The sequence below is a fragment of the Dipodomys merriami genome, unplaced genomic scaffold (assembly GCF_024711535.1).
Source record: "Dipodomys merriami isolate MVZ:Mamm:240054 unplaced genomic scaffold, mDipMer1.0.p SCAF_108, whole genome shotgun sequence".
NCBI classification, from domain to species: Eukaryota; Metazoa; Chordata; class Mammalia; order Rodentia; family Heteromyidae; genus Dipodomys; species Dipodomys merriami.
Window position 1 is genome coordinate 3907734 of NW_027202360.1, and position 21020 is coordinate 3928753.

Below are 21020 nucleotides of genomic sequence, written 5' to 3' on the forward strand. Positions count from 1 at the left end.
TGCTGAGAGCCATTGGTGCCTACCTAATCATTGGCCTTGCTGATATTCTGGCACAGACCAGTGAGTTCCCTATCCTCGGGTTGAAGTGGTGGGAACTGGAACCCACAATTGGAATCCTGGTCCTGCCACGTCCAAATGGCTAGAGATCCTAAGAAACTCAATCCTATCCATATGAATACCAATGGCATGTGATATATGTCATGATTGAATGGGCAGTTCTTGAATGATTCTAGTATAAAATTGTCCACAATTATATTCTATGAAACTGATTGATTTTAATTAATAGTTTATGAAGCATTTAAACAATCACATTCATTAAATGGAGGCAGAATGAAATACCTAAGAATTGGGCATCACATGGTATATAGCTACCATTTTTTCTGTCAGGACTGGGATTGGAATGCATGGTCTGGGTAACTCTGTTGCACTGTGTGAGAAGGGGAGGCTCACCTCCTTGAAGTTGTGAAATTCAAGTCTATTCCTTAGGCCTGAAATCGATCCCTAGCACTGGAAAACATCCTATTCATGTACATTTTAAATATATGATTTATATTTACATACATAGGTGGACTCCATATAGCGTTCAGTGTATTCATTTTATTTTTTGTTTTATTCATGTATTGGCCATTCATTTTATTGAATATTATGGCACACAGAACATTGATTACATTGATTCCATAGGATATAGGTCTGCATATGTGTTCCATTTCATACCTGACACCCAAGACTTTCACTAAGAAGGAAAACTTGTGTCACCATCACCTTCTTACTCCACGATTCATTTTTTTGGGAATGCTGGAATCTGAACTCATGGCCTACAAGGCCCAATTCATTAATGGATGAGTGTCAGCATGCCATCCTGGGGCAAATTGACCTGACAGGCAGTTCCTACGATCTGAGATCGAGCCCCAGGGGTTGACAAAATAAGAATAGAGTGACACGCAGATGGTAGTATGCTAATAAATATATATCTTTATAGAGTGCCAGAGATGTCTACACATTATTCAGTTACATAGACTACATTCCTACCAGTTCTTGAGTATTTATTACGCCTCCATATAATTAATGTTATTGTTTTCATCCTTAATAAACTATTAAGTAAATCAGTGTCCTGGAATTATTGCATATCTGTAAGAAATAGTATTCTTTTAACGCTTCATATTGAATGGAATCAGTCTACTGAAAACATGAAGTCTAATTTTATATGAGTAGCATTCACGATAAGCTCATCATTATTCCTATGGATGGGAACTAGTCTCTTAGGATCTCCCGCCATCTGGAAGTGGCATTACTGGTATTCAAACTCTAGGCCTGCATTGCCGTGCGAGACTATGGCTTCCCCAATACCCTGCCATCCTTCAGCAATGCAAGGTGAAGTACCCTTTGGAGCAATGTCATTCATACCCAGATGGTCATGGTGCAAAGGAAGAAAATGTAAAAACACAATCCCGTCACTTTTTTTTTTTTTGGTCGGTCATAAGGCTTGAACTCTGGGCCTGGGCCCTATTCCTGTGCTCTTCAGCAGAAGGCAAGCACTCTACCACTTGAGTCACATCACCACTTCCATTTTTCTAGTGATTTCTTGGAGATAAGTGTCTCATTGACTTTCCTGTCAAGGCTACCTTTGAACCGAGATACTCAGATCTCAGTCTCCTGAGTAGCTAGGATGAAAGGTGTGAGCCACGGGCACCTGGCTCTACCACCTTTTTTGTGGGGAGGGGGTCCAATCGTGGGCTTGAACTCTGGGCCTGGGCCTTGTCCCTCAGCTCTTCAGCTCAAGGCTCGCGCTCTACCACTTGAGCCACAACACCACTTCCGGCTTTTTTTATTTTTGCTTATATGGTGCTGAGGAATCAAACCCAGGGCCTCAAGCATGCAAGGCAAGTGCTCTACCACTGAGCCACCTTCCTAGCCCTATTTTTTTCTTCCCACCACTTTTTTTCTGTGCACATTTTTTCCCCACACAAGGCCTGGAGATCTAGAATCCCAGGATCAGCTGTGGCTCCAGTGGCTGCACCCCAGCCTAGGGTGATGGAAGCTGAGGCAGAGTTGTCACGACCTGAGTTCAAGACCTTGCATTTCAAAACACACACACACACACACACACACACACACACACACACACACACACACACACACACACACACACACACACACACACACACAATTTAGCTCCCTGCTTTCAATTCTCACCGTTTTTCCTACCAGGCTTTGGATTTGAACTCAGGGTCTGGGTAACTGCAGCACTGTTGATGAAGGCGAAGCTCAACATGCTTGAAGGCAAGAAAGTCGGGCCTGGTCTCTAGGCCTGCATTCAATCCCAGCCCTGGAAAACATACTGTTTATATACATTATAAAGATAGGATTTGTACTTACCTATAGATGTTCAGTCTATATCCTGTTTATTGGCTGTATTTTTGTTTTATTCATTTATTTACCATTTATTGACTATGATGACATATGATATACATTCCATTTATTATATTTATGACATCCCATCACATAGTATCTAAATTTGTAGACGTGTTCTCCACAATGTCTGACACCCAGAGAAAAGGAAAACAGGTTTCACACTTGGTTTCTTATTCCACAATCCAATTGTTTGCAGTGCTGGGATCTGAACTCAGGGCCTAGCAGACCCAATTCATGAATGAGTGTGTCAACACGGCATCCTCTAGCAAAAAAGCTGCCAGGCAGTTCCCAGACCCTGGGATTGAGACACATGGGATGACAAAATAGCCATACATGGATAGGCAGGTGGTAGTATATCAATAAATATATATTTGTATAGAATTCCAGAGACATCTACCTAGGATTCAATGACATAAACTACATTCCTACCAACTCTTAGGAATTTATTATGCTCCCATTGAAGGAATAGTATTGTTTTCATGCTTAATAAACCATTCATTAACATCAATCAGCATCCTAGGATCATTGCGTCTAATTTTATACTAGACCTATGCCCGCAGAAACTTCTCATTCAATCATGAGTTTGCTCACATTCTATTGTTATTCCCATGCATAAGAATGAGTCTCTTGGGAAGTCTCTGCATTGGTAGGTGTCAGCACCAGGATTAAAAATCAGGGCCTACGATGACATATGGGCCTGTGGCTTCCCTGATAACATGCTAGCCATGGCCAATGCAAAGTGAAGTACCCTTTATAACCGTGTAATTCCGACCCAGATTGGTCACCATGCAAAGGAAGAAAATTTTAAAAATTCATCCCATGGCTATTTTTCTGTGTGGGATTTTTAACTCTTGCAAAGCTTCAGGGCCTAGGATCACAGGATCAACTATGGGCCTGTGGCAGCCCACCAGGCTAAAGTGATCGAAGGTGAGGCAGCGTTGCCATGAACTGAGTTCAAACACCGTGGTGAGCAAAAACAAAACTAAAACAACTAATAAAGCTGCCTAGTTCAAAATTCACACCATTTTTCTGCCACAGCTGGGCTTCCAACTCAGGTTTAGGTAACACTATAGCACTGTTGGAGAAGAGAAGCTTACCATCCTTGAAGACTACAAGTTCAGGTCTGCTCCCAGGGCCTAAATTGAAGCCCCAGCACTGGCAAAAATCATATGCCTACCTATTTTAACATAAGATCTCTATTCACATTCATTTGTTCAGTGTAGTTATCATTTGTATTGTATGTCTTAGTCATGGATGCATTTTGTTTATTGGGCATGATGACAGATATAACTGTGCTGGCATGGATGACAATCTATTCTCATGTCTATAGAATTGCTTAAGCCTTCTCCATCATATCTGAGACCCAGAACTTTCACAGGACAGGAAAACCGGTGGACGGATTGGATTCTCACACCTGCATTCCTCGTTTGGCAGTGTTGGGATTTGAACTCAGAGCCTAACAGGCCCAATTGGAGAAAGGGTCAAGGTGAGGACACCATGATGTGAGCAACTAAGGAACTTGGCTGTTCCCAGGACCTATATTGAGCCCCGGGAGTAGGGCAGGTGGAGAGCACAATAGTCTTCCATTCATAAGCTGAAGACAGTATGCATATTTGTATAGAGAAGAAGAGATGGCAACCTGTGATCTAATCCAATCTACCCTGTGACCACTGATTGTTGGATCTTTCCGGATGCCTCAATTTCATGACTGTGATGATTATGGTCATGCTTCAACAACTCTTCATTAAAAATAATTGACACCCCAGGAATCTTGCCTATCATTTTCTACTCACATCCTGCAGGAACTACTCATTCAAGGATGAGATTGATCACATTCCACGATTCTTCCTAGGTCCGGAAATGAGTATCTCAGGATCTCCCACCATTCCCTCAATGAAGGGGGCTGAACGGGATTAGACTTCGGGGCCTCCATTGCCCAGTCGGCCTGGGCTTCCCCAACAGCTTCAAGCCTTCACCAACTCCAGGTCACCTTCACTCTGTAGGTCTCCAGGTTCAGAACCACCATGGTCACCGTGCAAAGGAAAATGAATGTAAAAGCACCAGGTGGAAACTCCCACGGCTCTTTTTCCCCTCGTGGCTATTTTATTGTCCTGCAAGCCCTGGGGACCTAGGAACTGAGGATGGGCTGTAGGCCCACAGGCCACAGGCTAGGATGATCGGAGCTAAGGCAGAGTTGCCACGACTTGAGTTCAAGCACCGGGTCTGGTTAAATATGTATATATATATATATATGTACATATGTATAAATGTGTATATATACATATGTATATATACATATATGTATATATGTATACATATATATATATGTATATGTATACATACATATGTATATATATGTATATATACGTATATATGTATATTTATACATATATACATATATATGTATATATATACATATATATACGTATATATGAGTGTATATATGTGTATATATACATATACATGAAGCACCCTAGCTCAGAATTCACACCATATTACTGCTAGAGCTGGGATTTGAACTCAGGTCTGGGAAACATTGTTGCACTTTTGGGGAAGGAAAAGCTCACCATCGTTGAAGATTACAAATCAGGCCTGGTCCCAGGGCCTGAATTGAAGTCCAAGCACTGGCAAAAATCATATGCCCACCTAAATAGGATCTCTATTTACATACATGTCTGGAATGCATCATGTTTTCAGTGTAGTTATTCTTTTTATTATGTGTCTGAGTCAGGCATGCATTTTGTATTTTATTGAGTATGATGACAGATATAAATGTGCTGACATGGATAGCAACCTATTTCTATGGCCATGGAGTTGCCTATGCCTTCTCCATCCTAGCTCAGACCAAGGACTTTCACAGGACAAAAAAAACAAGTGGACCGATGGGCTTCTCACATCAGGATTCATGTTTTGGCACTGTTGGGATTTGATCGCAGGACCTAGCAGGCCCAATTGTCAAAAGGGTCAGGGTGAGTACACTGGCCTGTGGGCAACTGAGCAGCTAGACTGTTCCCAGGACCTGACATCGAGCACCAGGGAGGGCCAGGATAAGAATAAATTCATAATTTAAACGTAGGATATATATTGATAAATGTGTGTGGACAGCATCTTGCATTTGGTGCACTTCTTAATTTGTGTCTAATTCATGGAGTTATTGTGTATTTTACTGTGTATGGTGACAGGTATAACTGTGCTATACTGGATGTCAACCTATTCCCTTGGCTATAGGTTGGCTACATAGTATGCTCCATTCGTAGCTGAGAAGTAGGACTTTCACAGCACAGGAAAAGAGGTGGATCAATTGGCTTCTCACATCAGTATTCATCTTTTGACAGTGCTGGGATTTGAACTCAAGGCCTAGAAAGCCCAAGTGGTGAATCGGTAATGGTGAGTACACCAGCCCGTGAGCCAATAGGGGGTTAGGTCCATCCCAGGACCTGTGATCAAACCCTGGTGGGGTCCATTATTGATAAAAATTCATAATTTATAGAGATGATCTCTATTTGGGGTCCATTATTGATATAAATTCATAATTTATAGAGATGATCTGTATTTACAAACATCTGTGGAATGCATCATGTATTCAGTGTAGTTATTCTTTTTATTGTATGTCTTAATCAGGGATGCATTTTGTATTTTATTGCGTGTGATGACAGATATAACTGTGCTGACATGGATGGGAATGGATTCCAATGAGTATAGAGTTGCCTATATAGCATACTGCAACCTAGCTGAGACCCAGAACTTTCACAGTACAGGAAAACAGGTGCAACTCTGGACTTCTCACAACAGCATTCATATTTTGGCAGAATTGGGATTTGAACTCAAAGCTTAGCAGGCCCAATTGGCAAAAGGGTCAAGGGGAGGACACTGGCCTGTGAGAAACTGAGAAGGTAAGCCTGTCATCGAGCACCACGTAGGGCCAGGATAGGCATAAATTCATACTTGAAACATAGGATCTGTATTGACATACATGTGTGGAACCATCTTTCATTCAGTGCAATTCTCCTTAATTTGTGTCTAATTCATGGAGGTATTGTGTATTTTACTGAGTATGGTGGCAGGTATAACTACTGACATGGATGATGACGTGTTCCCATGGTTATAAGTTTGCCTATGCATTCATTCTCCATCCTAGTTGAGACCCAGGACTTCCACACGAGAGGAAAACAGGTGCAACGACTGGCTTCTGACATCAGGATGAATTTTTTGTCAGTTCTGGGATTTGAACTCAAGTCTGGGTAACCTTCCCTGGGGGGAAGGAGAAGCTTTCCATCCTTGAAGACTAGAATGTCAGGCCTGGTCCAGGGCCTGATTTGGAGCCCTAGCACTGAACAAAATAAGAAGCCCCCCTCTTTTAAACATAGGATATCTATTTACATACAGGTGTGGTATGCGTTATTTTCTAATTTTGAGTCTTATTCATGGATGTATTGTGTATTTTTTTGAGTATGGTGACAGGTATATCTGTGATGCCATGGATGACAACCTATTCCCATGACTACTGAGTTGCATATATAGCATTTTCCATCCTCTCTGAGGCTCAGGACCTTCACAGGACAGGAAATCATGTGGATCCATTGGTTTCTCACATCAGGATGACTCTTTTGGCTGTGCTGGTTTTTGTACTGAGAGCCTAGCAGGCAGAATTGATGAATGGGTTAAGGTGAGCACACCAGCCTGTAAGCCACTAAGATGCTAGGCCGTTCTCAGGGCCTGAGGTATTGCCCTGCGGTGGTCAATATATTCATGAATTCATAATTTAAACACAGGAGCTATATTTCCATACATAGGTGGAAAGCATCTTGCATTCCGTGTACTGGTTCTCTTGATTTTGTGTCTTATTCATGAATGCATTGTGTATTTTTTTGAGTGTGATGACAACTATAACTGTGCTGACATGGATGTCAACTGATTCCCATGAGGATAGAGTTGCCTATATGGCATACTACATCCTAGCTGAGATCCAGGACTTTCACAGCATAGGAAAACAGGTGCAACGCCTGACTTCTAACATCAGGATGAATCTTTTGGTAGTGCTTGGATTTGAACTCAAGACCTAGCAGGCCCAAGTGGTGGATGGGTAATGGTGAGCACACCAGCCTGTGAGCCACTAAGCAGCTAGGTTTTTCCCGGGACCTGAGACCGATCCTCAGTGGGGGCCATCGTAGCCATAAATTCAGAATTTAAACAGAGGATCTCTATTTCCATACATGGGTGGGCGGCATCTTGGGTTCGGTGTAGTCATTGTCTTTATCTGGTGTCTTATTCATTGATGTATTGTGTATTTTCTTGAGTATAGGATGACAAATATAAGTGTGGTGACCTGGATTACAACCTATTCCCATGAGTATAGAGTTGCCTAATCATTCTCCATCCTAGCTGAGACCAAGAACTTGCACAGCACAGAAGAACAGGTGCAATGAATGGTTTCTCACATCAGGGTCAATTTTTGGCAGTGCTCAGATTCAAACTCAGTGCCTAGGAGCCCCAACTGCCCAATGGGTCCTCATGAGCACACCAGCCTGTGAGCCACTAAGGAACTGGGCCATTCCCAGGAACTGAGATCGAGCACCAGGGTGGTCACAAGAGTCCTCAATGCATCATTGAAAAATGGGATGTATATTCACATCCATTGTGTGGACTGGCTCGTGCATTGAATGTAGTTATCCTCTTTATTTTTGTATGCTATTCATGGATGTATTGTGTATGTTTTTGAGTATATATGACAGGTGTAACTGGGCTGACATGGATGAAAACCTTTTGCCATGGCCACTGGCCATGGCATCATAGCTGGGACCCAGGACTCACACAGGTAAGGAAAACAGGTGCAACATCTGGCTTCTGACAGGATGAATCTTTTGGAACTGCTGGGATCTGAACTCACCACTTAGCAGGCCCAGTAGGTGAATGGGTCCATGTAAGCACACCAGCCTTTGAGCCACTAAGGAGCTAGGGCGTTCCTAGGACATGAGATCTAGCCCCGGGAGTAAGGCAGGGGGAGCACAATAATCATGCATTCATCAGCTGAAGGTAGTATGCAAATAAGTAGATATCTGTATAGAGTAGGAGAGATGGTGAGCTGTGATGTAATCCAATCTACCCTGTGACTACCAATTCTTGGACCTTCCCCGATGCCTCCATTTCATGACTGTGATGATTGTAGATATGCTTCATCAACTCTTTATTAAAAATAATTGATACCCCATGAATCTTGACTATCATTTCCTACTCACATTCTCAGGAACTACTCATTCAAGGATGAGATTGATCTCATTTCATGACTCTTCCTAGGTCCGGAATCGAGTATCTCAGGATCTCCTGCCATTCCCACAATGTAGGGGGGCTGACTGGGATTCAACCTCGGGGACTCCATTGCCCGGTCAGCCTGTGGCTCCCCTGATAGCCAGCAGGCCTTCAGCCACACCCAGTCACCTTCAATCTGCAGTCTGCTGGGTTTGGTCCCACCATGGTCAATATTCAAAAAAAAAAAAAAAAAAAAAAAACTAAAAGCGCCAGCTGGAACTTCCCACCGCTATTTTTTCCCATATCCGGCTTTTCTTTTTCCTCCAAGCCCTGGGGTCCTAGGATCCAAGGATGGGCTGTGGGTCCAGAGGCTGCAGTCTAGGATCATCGGACCTGAGGCAGAGTTGCCACAACTTGAGTTCAAGGCCTGGGTGTGGCAAAAAAAAATTAAAAAATTGAAAAATTATAAATGAAGCACCCTAGCTCAGAATTCACGCCATTTTATTGCTAGAGCTGGAATGTGAACTCAGGTCTAGGTAACTCTGTTGCACTGTGGGGGAAGGAGAAGCTCACTATTGTTGAAGACTACAAATTAGGCATGGTCCCAGAGCCTGAATTGAAGCCCCAGCTCTGAAAAAAATCATATGCCCACCTATTTTACACATAGGATCTCTATTTACATACATGTGTGGAATGCATCATGTTTTCAGTGTAGTTATTCTTTTTGTTGTGTGTATTAATCAGGGTTGCATTCTGTATTTTATGAAGTATGATGACAGATATAAATGTGCTGACATGGGTAGCAACCTATTTCTATGGCCATGGAGTTGCCTATGCCTTCTCTATCCTAGCTCAGATCAAGGACTTTCACAGGACAAAAAAACAAGTGGACCGATGGGCTTCTCACATCAGGATTCATGTTTTGGCACTGTTGGGATTTGAACTCAGGACCTAGCAGGCCCAATTGGCAAAAGGGTCATAGTGAGGACACTGGCCTGTGAGCAACTGAAGAGCTAGACTGTTCCCAGGACCTGACATCGAGCACCAGGGAGAGCCAGGATAGGCATAAAATCATACTTGAAACATAGGATATATATTGATAAATATGTGTGGACAGCATTTTGCATTCAGTGCACTTCTCCTTAATTTGTGTCTAATTCATGAATGTATTGTGTATTTTACTGAGTATGGTGACATGTTAACTGTGCTAACATGGATGATGACCTGTTCTCATGGTTATAAGTTTGCCTATGCATTCACTCTCCATCCTAGCTGAGACCCAGGACTTCCACACGAGAGGAAAACAGGTGCAACGACTGGCTTCTGACATCAGGATGAATCTTTTGTCAGTGCTGAAATTTGAGCTCAAGTCTGGGTAACCCCATTGCACTTTGGGGGAAGGGGAAGATCATCATCCCTGAAGACTAGAATGTCAAGCTTGGTCAAAGGCCAGATTTGAAGACCCAGCAGTGGCCAAAATAAGAAGCCCATCTCCTTTAAACATGGGATCTCTATTTGCAGACAGGTGTGATATGCATCTTGCATTCAATGTAATTATTTTTTTTAATTTTGAGTCTTATTCATGGATGTATTATGTATTTTATTGAGTATGGTGACAGGTATATCTGTGTTGCCATGGATGACAACCTATTCCTATGGCTATAGAATTGCCTATATAGCATTCTCCATCCTCGCTGAGTCCCAGGACTTTCACAGGACAAGAAAACAGCTGTAAAGATTGGCTTCACACAGCTGGATGAACCTTTTGGCATTGCTGGTAGTTGAACTCCAGTCCTAGCAAGCCCAACTTTCTAATGGGTCCAAATGAGCACACCAGCTTTTAAGATATTAACGATCTAGGCTATACCCAGGACCAGAGATTGATCCCCGGGTTGGGGTTTGTGCACCATATTCATCCATTCATAAGCTCAAGCTAGTATGTTAATAAATGCCTATTTGTATAGAGATGTGGCAAGTTGTGTTGGAATCCTATCTACCATGTGACTACTAATTCTTGGATCTTTCCCAATGCCTCGATTTCCTGAAGGTAATTATTATTGTCACCCTTCGTGAAGTCTTAATTAAAAATATTCATTTTGCCAAAGTTCTTGCCTATCATTTCCTATATGAATCATGCATGAACTTCTCAACTCTTCCCTAGACCATAATTCAAGCACTAGCCTGAAAAACGTAACATTTATAGACATTTTAAATATATGCTTTGTACTTCCATCTATATATTCAGTCTATATCGTGTTTGCTGGAGTGATTCATTATATTTTATTATTGACTGATTGAATTAGCATTTATTTTATGGACTTGAGTGCACCTATATCATTTATTACATTTATTTCAATCTATTCCATAACAGGTAGCTTTGCACACATATTATGTATATCATACCTGACATCCAGCACTTGCACAGAAAAGGAAAAAGGTGTCACACTTGTAATCTTATTCCAAGATGAAATTTTTGCCAATGCTGGGACTTGAACTGAGGGCCTAGAAGGCCCAACTCATGAAAGGGTGAGTGTCAGCACGGCAGCCTCTAGCCCATTCAGCTGCCAAGTGGATCCTAGGAACTGGGATGCAGCCACATGTTTGGCCAAAATAGCAATACCTTTCTATGCAGATGGTGGTATACAGGTAAATATATATTTAGATATTTTGATACTGCCAGTGATGTCTATCTAGTATTAAATGACATATATTATGTTCATACAGGTTCTCAGGTCTTTAGTGAGGACTCCATTTAATGAATAGTATTCTTTTAATGCATAAAAAACTATGATTTAATGCATAATAAACTGTGATTATTGGGTCTAAATTTATATTAGACTGATTGATGAACTACTCATCCAACCATGACATTGATTACATTTCTCTGGTGTTCCTATGGACTGGCAATAGCTTCTTAGGCTCTCCAGCCCTTTGTAAGTGGCATTACTGGGATTCAAACTCAGGACATAGGTGTCCAGACTGGCCTATGGCTTCTCTGCCAGCCTGCCAGCCTTCAGCAATGCCAGGTGACCTACAGGTTGCAACCATGTCATTTAGACCCAGGACAGTCAACATCCAAGGAAGGAAAAGAGAGAATCTGCCAGGTGACCTACAGGTTACAGCAGTGTTATTTGGACCCGGGATGATCACCATGCAAGGAGGGAAAACGAAGAAAACACCATCCATGGTCGGTTCCTAGCTTTTTTTTTTTTTTGGTGCCATTTTCATTTTGTTTTCCTGCCAGCCCCCGAGGCCTAATATCCCACGATGGGTTGTGGGTCCGGAGGCTGCACCATCCCAGACTAGGGTGACGTTAGCTGAGGTAGAGTTGCCACGCTATGAGTTCAAGCTCCGTGCTGGGCAATACATAAATAAATAAATAATAAATAATTTAAAAATATTAAAAATAGTCGGGCGCTGGTGGTTCATGCCTGTACTCTTAACAACTCAGGACGCTGAGATCTGAAAATCACTGTTCAAAGCCAGCCTGGGCAGGAAAGTCCTTGAGACACTTCTCTCCAATAAACCACTAGAAAACCGGAAGTGGTGCTGTGGCTTAAGCAGTATAGTGCTTGCCTTGAGCTGAAGAGTGCAAGAACAGTTCCCAAGGCCAGATATATATCAAACTAATGCTCCCTGGCTTGGAATTCGTGCCCTTTTTTTTTTCTGCCAGGCCTAGGAATTGAACTCAGAGACTGGGTAACTCTTATGCACTGTGGGGGACAAGGAAACTCACCCTCTTTGAAGACAAGTAATAAGGCCTGTTCCCTAGGCCTGAATTCAATACCTAGCCCTGTTAAAGTAATATTCATCCACATTTGAAATAATTAATATCTGCATACTTATGTTTATTGAAATTGCTTTGAGTGTATTTATTTTATTTTTATTGATTCATTATTTTTGTTGACTATTATTACACTTATGTATTAAATTGATTATATCTTATGAGAACTATACAGATTTGCATATGTATTATGTATCTTATTTCAGACCCAGGACATTCACCGAAATTCTAGAGTATATCATCCCATGCTTAGAAAAACAGAAAGAATACACCAACCAAAGTCTAATTTATCCCTAGGTACCCCAGTGGCTCACATCTGTAATCCCAGCTACTCAGGAGGTGAGAAGTAGAAGATGAAGTTTCAAATCCAATCCAGGCAGCATAGCCTGAGAGACATCATCTCTAATTAACTGGCAAAAAGCCAGGCTACAAGTATGGCTGAAGTGGTAGAAAATCAGCTATGAACAACCAAGCCAAGAAAGAGCAAGCTGAGTTCAATTGCGGGGAGAGGGGAGTAGGGGGATAAAGGGGAGAGAAATCCTCCAAAAACAGAGAACTAAACAACACACAAATCCCACCTAATTTATGGAACCAACAAACTGAAAAAACAATCAAGCTTGTGCAGTTGTATAAATTTACATGAGCACATATGCTCTTAGGTACACTTCAAAGCCATGTTTTTAATAATATATGTATATATAAAATTAATAATGTATATATATATATGAATAAACTAAGAAACCAGCCAATGACCAAATACTTCTGAATTAGTGCCTTTATATTTATATTCATGGCACTATAAATTATTTGTACTAAAAGTATATTCCAAGTTTCTTTCTGCAGAATCAATCTTAAATGTTTCTTCACGCACCAGGCGTCAGTGGCTTATGCCTATAATACTAGCTACTCAGGAGGCTGAGATGTGAGGATGGCAGTTCAAGCCCCCCCCCTGCAGGAAAATCCGTGAGACTCTTATCTCCAATAAACCACTAGAAAACTCGAAGTGGCGCTGTGGCTCAAGCTGTAGAGTGCTCGCATACAGCTATAGAGTGCAGGGATAACGCCCAATCAGAGTTCAAGCCCCACCACAGACAAAAAAAAAAAAGGCAGAAGTTTGTTCATACAAAATTCTAACATTCTGAGCTTTAGGAAAATTTTCTTCCATGGTCTTATGCTCTTCAGGCAACTACTGAACTACTGAGCTACATTTCAGTACCAATGTTTTTGTTTTTCATTTTACAATCCAGTTTATTCCCAAAATGCTTACAAATACTACTGTCCTCACAGAAGTGAGTTTATATTCAGAAACCCAAACTTTTTGTGGTATGAAGACTCCCCTAGTGTATTTCGTGGTAGGCACTGAGGAAAACTCACACGACACAATTGCAGACATTTTATACTTATAGAAATAATTCTAAATAGAAATAACATAAACTATTGGGCACAGGTGGCTCATGCCTGTAATCCTAGCTATTCAGGAGGCTGAGATCTGAGGTCTGTGAGACTCTTATCTCCAATAAACCACTAGAAGCCTGGAAGTGGTTCTGTGGCTCAAGCAGGTGAGCGCTTGTCTTGAGCTGAAGATCACAGGGACAGTGCCCAAGCCTAGAGTTCAAGCCCCACGACCGACGAAAAGAAGAAGAAGAAGAAGAAGAAGAAGAAGAAGAAGAAGAAGAAGAAGAAGAAGAAGAAGAAGAAGAAGAAGAAGAAGAAGAAGAAGAAGAAGAAGAAGAAGAAGAAGAAAGAAGAAGAAAGAAGAAGAAATAACATCAACTGTCCCAACCTTCTAGGGAGAAAATATATCCTGATTTTCATTCTCACTCTTCATGGCAGATGGTCAAAATAGAAAAACCAATGTGCTATGCTGAAATGTAAAAGTTTAAACCCCCTTTTTTTAAAAAAAACTCTCATGTTATAAAATCAAAATGTTTCAAATGAAGGCAAAGTGAGCTTAAAACAATATTAAAAATGCTAATGAAGCTCCATGGCTTGGAATGTGCCATTTTTTCTTTTCAAGGCCTGGAATTAGAACTCAGGGTCTGGGTAACTCTGTTGCGCTGTGGGGGAAGGGGAAGCTCACTGTGCTTGAAGACCAGAAAGTCAGGCCTGTTCCCTGGGCCTGAATTCTTGCCCCAGTCATACTCCTTATATACATTTTAAAGATAGGATTGAACTTCCGTACAGTTGTTCAGTCTATATCATGTTTGGTGTGGTTATTCATTGTATTTTTTGTTTTATTCATTTATTTACCATTTGTTTTATTGACTTTGATGACACCTAACCATGTATTACATTGTTTACATCCTATCCCATAGCATCTAGATTTGTAGACTTGTTCTCCATCATGCCTGACACCCAGCACTCTCCCAGAAAAGGAAAACAAGTGTCACACTTGGCTTCTTACTCCAGGTTGAAAGTTTTGGCAGGCACTGAGATCAAGCCTCAGAGGTGGCCAAAATAGCTATACATGGATAGGCAGGCGGTAGTATACCAATAAATGCATATTAGTACAGAGTGTCAGAGCCGTGCATCTAGTATTCAATGACATCTACTAGGTTCCTAACCAGTCTTAGGTATTTATTATGCCTCCATTGAAGTAATATTATTCTTTTAATGCCTAATTAACCATTAATTAAATGCAGTCTATGTCTTAGGATTATTGTGTCTAATTTGATACTAGACCGCTACACAGACTACTCATTCAATCAGAACTTTTATGCATGGGCAGGAGTCTCTTGTGATCTCTTGCCATTGGTAGGTGTCAGCACTGGAATTTGAACTCAGCGACTCTGTTGCGGGGTTGAACTATGGCTTTTCTGACAGTTCGCCAGCCCTCAGCAATGACAAGTCACCTGTGCGTGGCAACCATGTCATTCAGACCCAGGATAGTCACCGTGCAAGGAACCACAGCCAAGAAACCACTTACCATGTGCAGCTTGCAGCTTTTTTTTTGACATTTTAATTTTGGATTCCTGTCAGAACTAGGGTCTTAGGATTTCAGGATCGGCTTTGGTTCCTGAGGCTGCACCCCAGCCTAGTGTGACGGAAGCTGAGACAGAGCTGGGACGATTGAGTTCAAGCGATGTGCATGGCCAAAAAGAAAAAAAAAGAAAAAGAAAAAAAATTAAAAAATAAAGACAATTAAAAATATAATAAAACGATTACGTATCTCCCTGGTTTGCAATTTGTGCCATTTTTTTCTGCCAAGCCTGGGATTTGAACTCCAGGTCTGGGTAAATAGGCAGCACTGGGGAAAGGGGAATCTTACTATGCTTGAAGACAAGAAAGTCAGGCCTGTTCCCTAGGCCTGAATTCAAGCCTCAGTCCTGGAAAACATACTCCTTATATACATTTTAAAAATATGACTTATACTTCCATTCAGATATTCAGTCCATATCATGTTTGGTGTGATTATTCATTTTATTTCTTGTTTTATTCATTTATTTACCATTTATTTTATTGACTCTGATGACACTTATACCATTTATTACAGTGTTTATATACTATCACATAGCATCTAGATTTGTAGATGTGTTCTCTATAATGCCTGACATCCAGGACGCTCCCAGAAAAGGAAAACATGTGTCACACTTGGCTTCTTATTCCAAGATTAAATTATTGGCAGTGCTGGGATCTGAACTCAGGGCCTAGCAGGCCCAATTCATGAATGGGTGAGTATGAGAACAGCAGCCTCTAGCCAGTGAAGCTGTCAGATCGTTCCCATGCACTGAGATCGAGCGCCAGGTTTGTACAAAACAGCTATACATGGGGAGGCAGACGGTGATATCCATAAAATATATATTGGTAAAAAGTGCAAGTCTGTCTATGACTGAATGGCATCTACTATGTTCTGACCAACTCTTAGGTATTTATTATACCACCATTGAAGGAATATTATTCTTTTCATGCTTAATAAACTATTAATTAAGATCAATTAGCATCCTAGGAATATTGCATAAAATTTTAGGCTCGACTGATGCACAAACTACTCTTTCAATTGTATCTCTAGAGATCTCCTGCCATTCGTGGTGTCAGGACTAGGATTTGAACCCTGGGCCTATGTTGACAGGTTGGCTGTAGCTTCCATGATAGCCCTCCAGACTTCAGCAATGTCAGGTCAGGTCCACTTTGCAGCCCTGTCATTCAGACCCGGGATAGTAACTGTCCAAAAAAACCCCATAAAACCCCCAGCCCTCTGCAGCTCACCACTTTTTGTGCTTTCCCACTTTTTTTTCTTCCTACAAACCCTCTGGGCCTAAGATCCCAAGACTGGCTATGGGTCTGGAGGCTGCACCCAGCCTAAATGATTGAGGCTGAGGTAGAGCTGCCACGACCTGAGTTCAAGCCCCGTGGTTGGCAAAAAAAAAAGAATAACTAAAAAAACTAAGTAAGTAAGTAAGTAAATTAAAAAAAAAATCTCCCTGGTTTGGCATATCTGCCAGTTTTCTTTCTAGCCTGGGATTTGAACTCAGGCTCTTGGTAAATCCGTAGCAATGTAAGGGAAGGTGCAGAGTTGCCACTACTTGAGTTCAAACCCCATGCCAAGCCAAAAATTAAAAAAAATTAAGTCACTGACTTTGGCAGGGGGAGAAGTTGTGGAGATGGGAGGGAAGGGATGGTAGGGGGAAACAAAGGAGGCAACAATGCTCAATAGGAAATGTACTCTTTACGTTGTTCATGTAATTGTAACCCTCTGTACAACATTTTTACAATAAAAAGTGTACAAAAAAAGAAACAATGTAATGCTCAGAGAAGCATTTTGGGAGTAAGGGAAGGATGTCTGAATAGCTGTACAAAATTCTACACTGCTTTGTTTTTTAATGTTCACTATGGAACTGAATAAACAGAACTGCTTTTATTAAAAAAAATTAAGTCACTGTCTTGAAACTGGGACCAGTATTTCTGCCATTACTGGGATCTGATCCCACCGTCCAGGTAACTCTTTTGAACCATGGGTGACGGCAAGGCTCACTGTCCTTGAGGAAAAGAAATTCAGGTTAGAGTTCCCAGGGACAGAATGCAGGCCCTGCAATAGAAAAAAAATATTTCTAGGGGCTGGGAAGGTGGCTCAGTGGTAGAGCGCTTGCCTTGCATGCCTGAGGCCCTGGGTTCAATTCCTCAGCACCACATAAGCAAAAAGAAAAAAGCCAGAAGTGGCGCTGTGGCCCAAGTGGTAGAGTGTTAGCCTTGAGCTGAAGAGCTGAGGGACAGCGCCCAGGCCCAGAGTTCAGGCCCCACGACTGGACCCAAAAAAGAAAAAGAAAAAAAGAAAAGAAAAAGAAAAAATATTTCTACATATGTGTAATATATGATATAAACTTACATATGTCTGCTAACTACATATTATGATTTTTTATTATTGATTTTGTATCATTTTTTATTTGATTCATTTATTGTTTATTGTATTTAGTGTTATTATACACATATTTATTTAAAATTATACAAAATAATTTAGGACATTGACTCATTTTTCCTTAATACTATATTAAGTGTTGAAACATGATACATAATTAAATGGAGGCATTTGTCACAGTCTTCACATGTTTAGAATCTCTCCCAAGTATGAGATTTCACTTCTTTATCTATGGACATCTTCCTCTAGGGATTTTTTAGATGATTTATCCTCAGAAGCCTTTTCATGAGCATAGGCAAGTTGAGGGATAAAATTGCAAGGGTGGGGTTAGAAATGTGGCTGAGTGGTAAAGAGCTCGCTCAGCATGCATAAATGCCAAGGTTTGAATCCTCAGTGCCACATTCTCAGAAAAAGCCAGACGCTGTGCAGTGGCTCAAGTGGCACAGTGCTAGGCTTGATATAAAGGAGCTCAGAGACAGTACCCAGGCCCTAAGATCAAGCCCCAGGACTGGCAAAAACAAATGGCCAGATGCCAGTGGCTCACGCCTGGAAATCTAGCTTCTCGGGAGGCTGAGATCTAAAGACCACAGTTCAAAGACAGCCTCGGAAAGGAAAGACAGACTCTTTTCTCCAATGAACCACCAAAAGACCCCACATGGTGCTGTGGCTCAAGTGGTAGTGTTCACCTTGAGCTGAAGGGCTCAGGGAGAGTGCCCAGGCTTGAGTTTGAGAAAAAAAAAAAAACAGGAAAAAAGTGGGGGATAATCAAAATATTTTTCTTATTTGCTAATTATGAGAACATTATCTGGAAAATGAACGCTGATGTACACCAGAATTGGAGTCTGAGTTCATTGTTCAAGTGTAGTAGATCCATATGCCGAGGCTCTCTGTCTCTAGCATTATAACCTTGTGTCCTAGAGGGTTCTGAAACGTCCAATGTTGAAAGGCTTAATATGCTCCCCAAGCCCTTTGTGATAAGCAGTTGACTTGTATTGTCAATGTCATTAAAGTTCTGAACCTAGCAAAGCACCAGTAGCTCATGCCCATCACCCTAGCTCAGGAGGCTGAGTTCTGAGCATCACAGGGTGAAGCCAGCCAGGGCAGGAAACTCTATGACACTTTGACTTCCACTTCTGAAAGATCAGATATTCAACAGCTTCTTAGATTTCCTTTGGTAATGAGAAGTTATTTGCCCCTAAATGTTCTTAGAGTTCTCGAGCTATAGAAGTAGGATAAAAAACATCATTGACCCATCCTGGGTTTAAATGAAGTTCTCAGCATCCAACCTGTAGCCCTGTTAGCAAGATGAACTCCAGTGTAACACTGTATTTGAGGAACAGAAAACAGTTTCAAAAGCCAGGCTAGGTGAAGAAACCTAGGCCTGCTGGACTGGGAGGCAGAATGAACACACCCAACAGGGAAGTAAGCTGCAAAACCACTTCATACATTCCTGGCAAAGCCAGCAATGGGAGGAAACCTGAAACATTTGTTAGAGTTACACCAGGATCAGGCTTTTCTCAGCCTCTTCAAACAATGACTAATTAACCTTCCTCCCTCAGGTGAAGGGAGCCTTAGGCTATCTTTAGTTTAACAATCAAGAGCCAGTTTAGAGGGGGATAGGGGAGGAACAGAGTAGAAAACCTTGCTTGCTGGTTTTAGGGAGTGGGTTTTTGACTCTCCATCTGTCAGATTTAAAGGCCCTTCTTCTACCTCTGCCAGTGCTTTTTCCTTCCTGCATTCTCCACATCATTAATGCAAATCCCCAGTCCAAGGAGAGAGGTAGGGCTGTTTCTTTTCTGTCTCTGAACATCTGAGTTAGAACCTGGCTCTGCCTTCTTGGCTTTGGAGCCCTCGGCTTCCTGAGAAGTGGGACAGACACAGTCTGCCTGCTCTGTGGTTGTGTGAAGGCGATGCTGGTGGCATGGCACACTGCAGAAGGCCTCATCACTGGAAAGTATTCCCTTCATTACTCCTGACATCCAAGAGCAGGTTCATCTATCTATCTATCTATCTATCTATCTATCTATCTATCTATCTATCTATCTATCTATCATCTATCTATCTATCATCCATCTATCCATCCATTCATCTATCTACTTAGGTATCTACATACCTACCTAGCAATCTCTTTGCTAGTTCTTGGGTTGAACTCATGGCCTGGGCACTGTCTCTAGCATTCTACTACTTGAGCCACACCATGCTACTGAGGAATCAAACCCAGGGCTTCTTGCATCTTAGGCAAGCACTCTCTCAGTAATCCACATTCCCAGGCCCCTATCTTTTTCTTAGTGGTAGTTTTTACATAATTATGCTACCAGCCAACATCTCCAAGTTTAATTTTCTGAATACAGGTTATTTCTACAAAACATAACCTTCTCTTCCCCTACCTGATTTGTGACTGTACTGGCCTTCACCTCATAATAAAATGTAAATAAAGGCTACTGTGAGCTTAGGTGGGCATCATATAAGGTCACATGCCTGGAACCCTGGAAGAGAAAATCCATGGGCCAGAAATGAAGAGAATGGTGCAGTATGCACAAGAGCATATCTGAAAAATAAATCTGTAAATAAAAGCAGAAGCATTTCATATGGTCTGTTTGCACTCAGGGAGGTAATATACACACATTAGTAGTTAGGGCTCTCATTTTTTTGAATTTTTTTTGCCTTCTCTTTTTGCAATTTTTTGTGGTCATCCCAGGGCTTATACTCAAGGCCGGATGCATTCTTCAGCTGTTTTGCTCAAGGCTGAGGCTCTATCACTGCCACAACTCCACTTACATCCATCTGGTCGTTAATTGGACATAAGCGCCTCCCAGTTTTTCCTGCCTGGTCTGGACTGTATCTACTACTTGGTTTTATCAAAGCTGGAGCTCTACACTCTGGGCCACTGCTCCACTTCTGTTTTTCTGGTGGCTTATTGGAGATAAGCCTCTCACAGTCTCTCCTGCTCAGGCTGGCTTTGGATTGTGATCTCTTGAGGAGGATTCAAGTGGCTTTCCTCAGGGATTCACCAAGAGCAGATCCACAGAAACCCTTAGTCTAAATCTCGAGAGCAACTAGAGTAAAACAGACACATGAAGATGCTTCTAGTGTGTTCTAGATAATTAAAGTGGGAGACAAAATACACTCATAATAATTAGATCATTTTATAGGCAAAAGGAGCAATGCAGACAGCAGGAAGATTGCTCCAGCTTTTGGTCCTCTCATCCTGAGACAATAAATTCA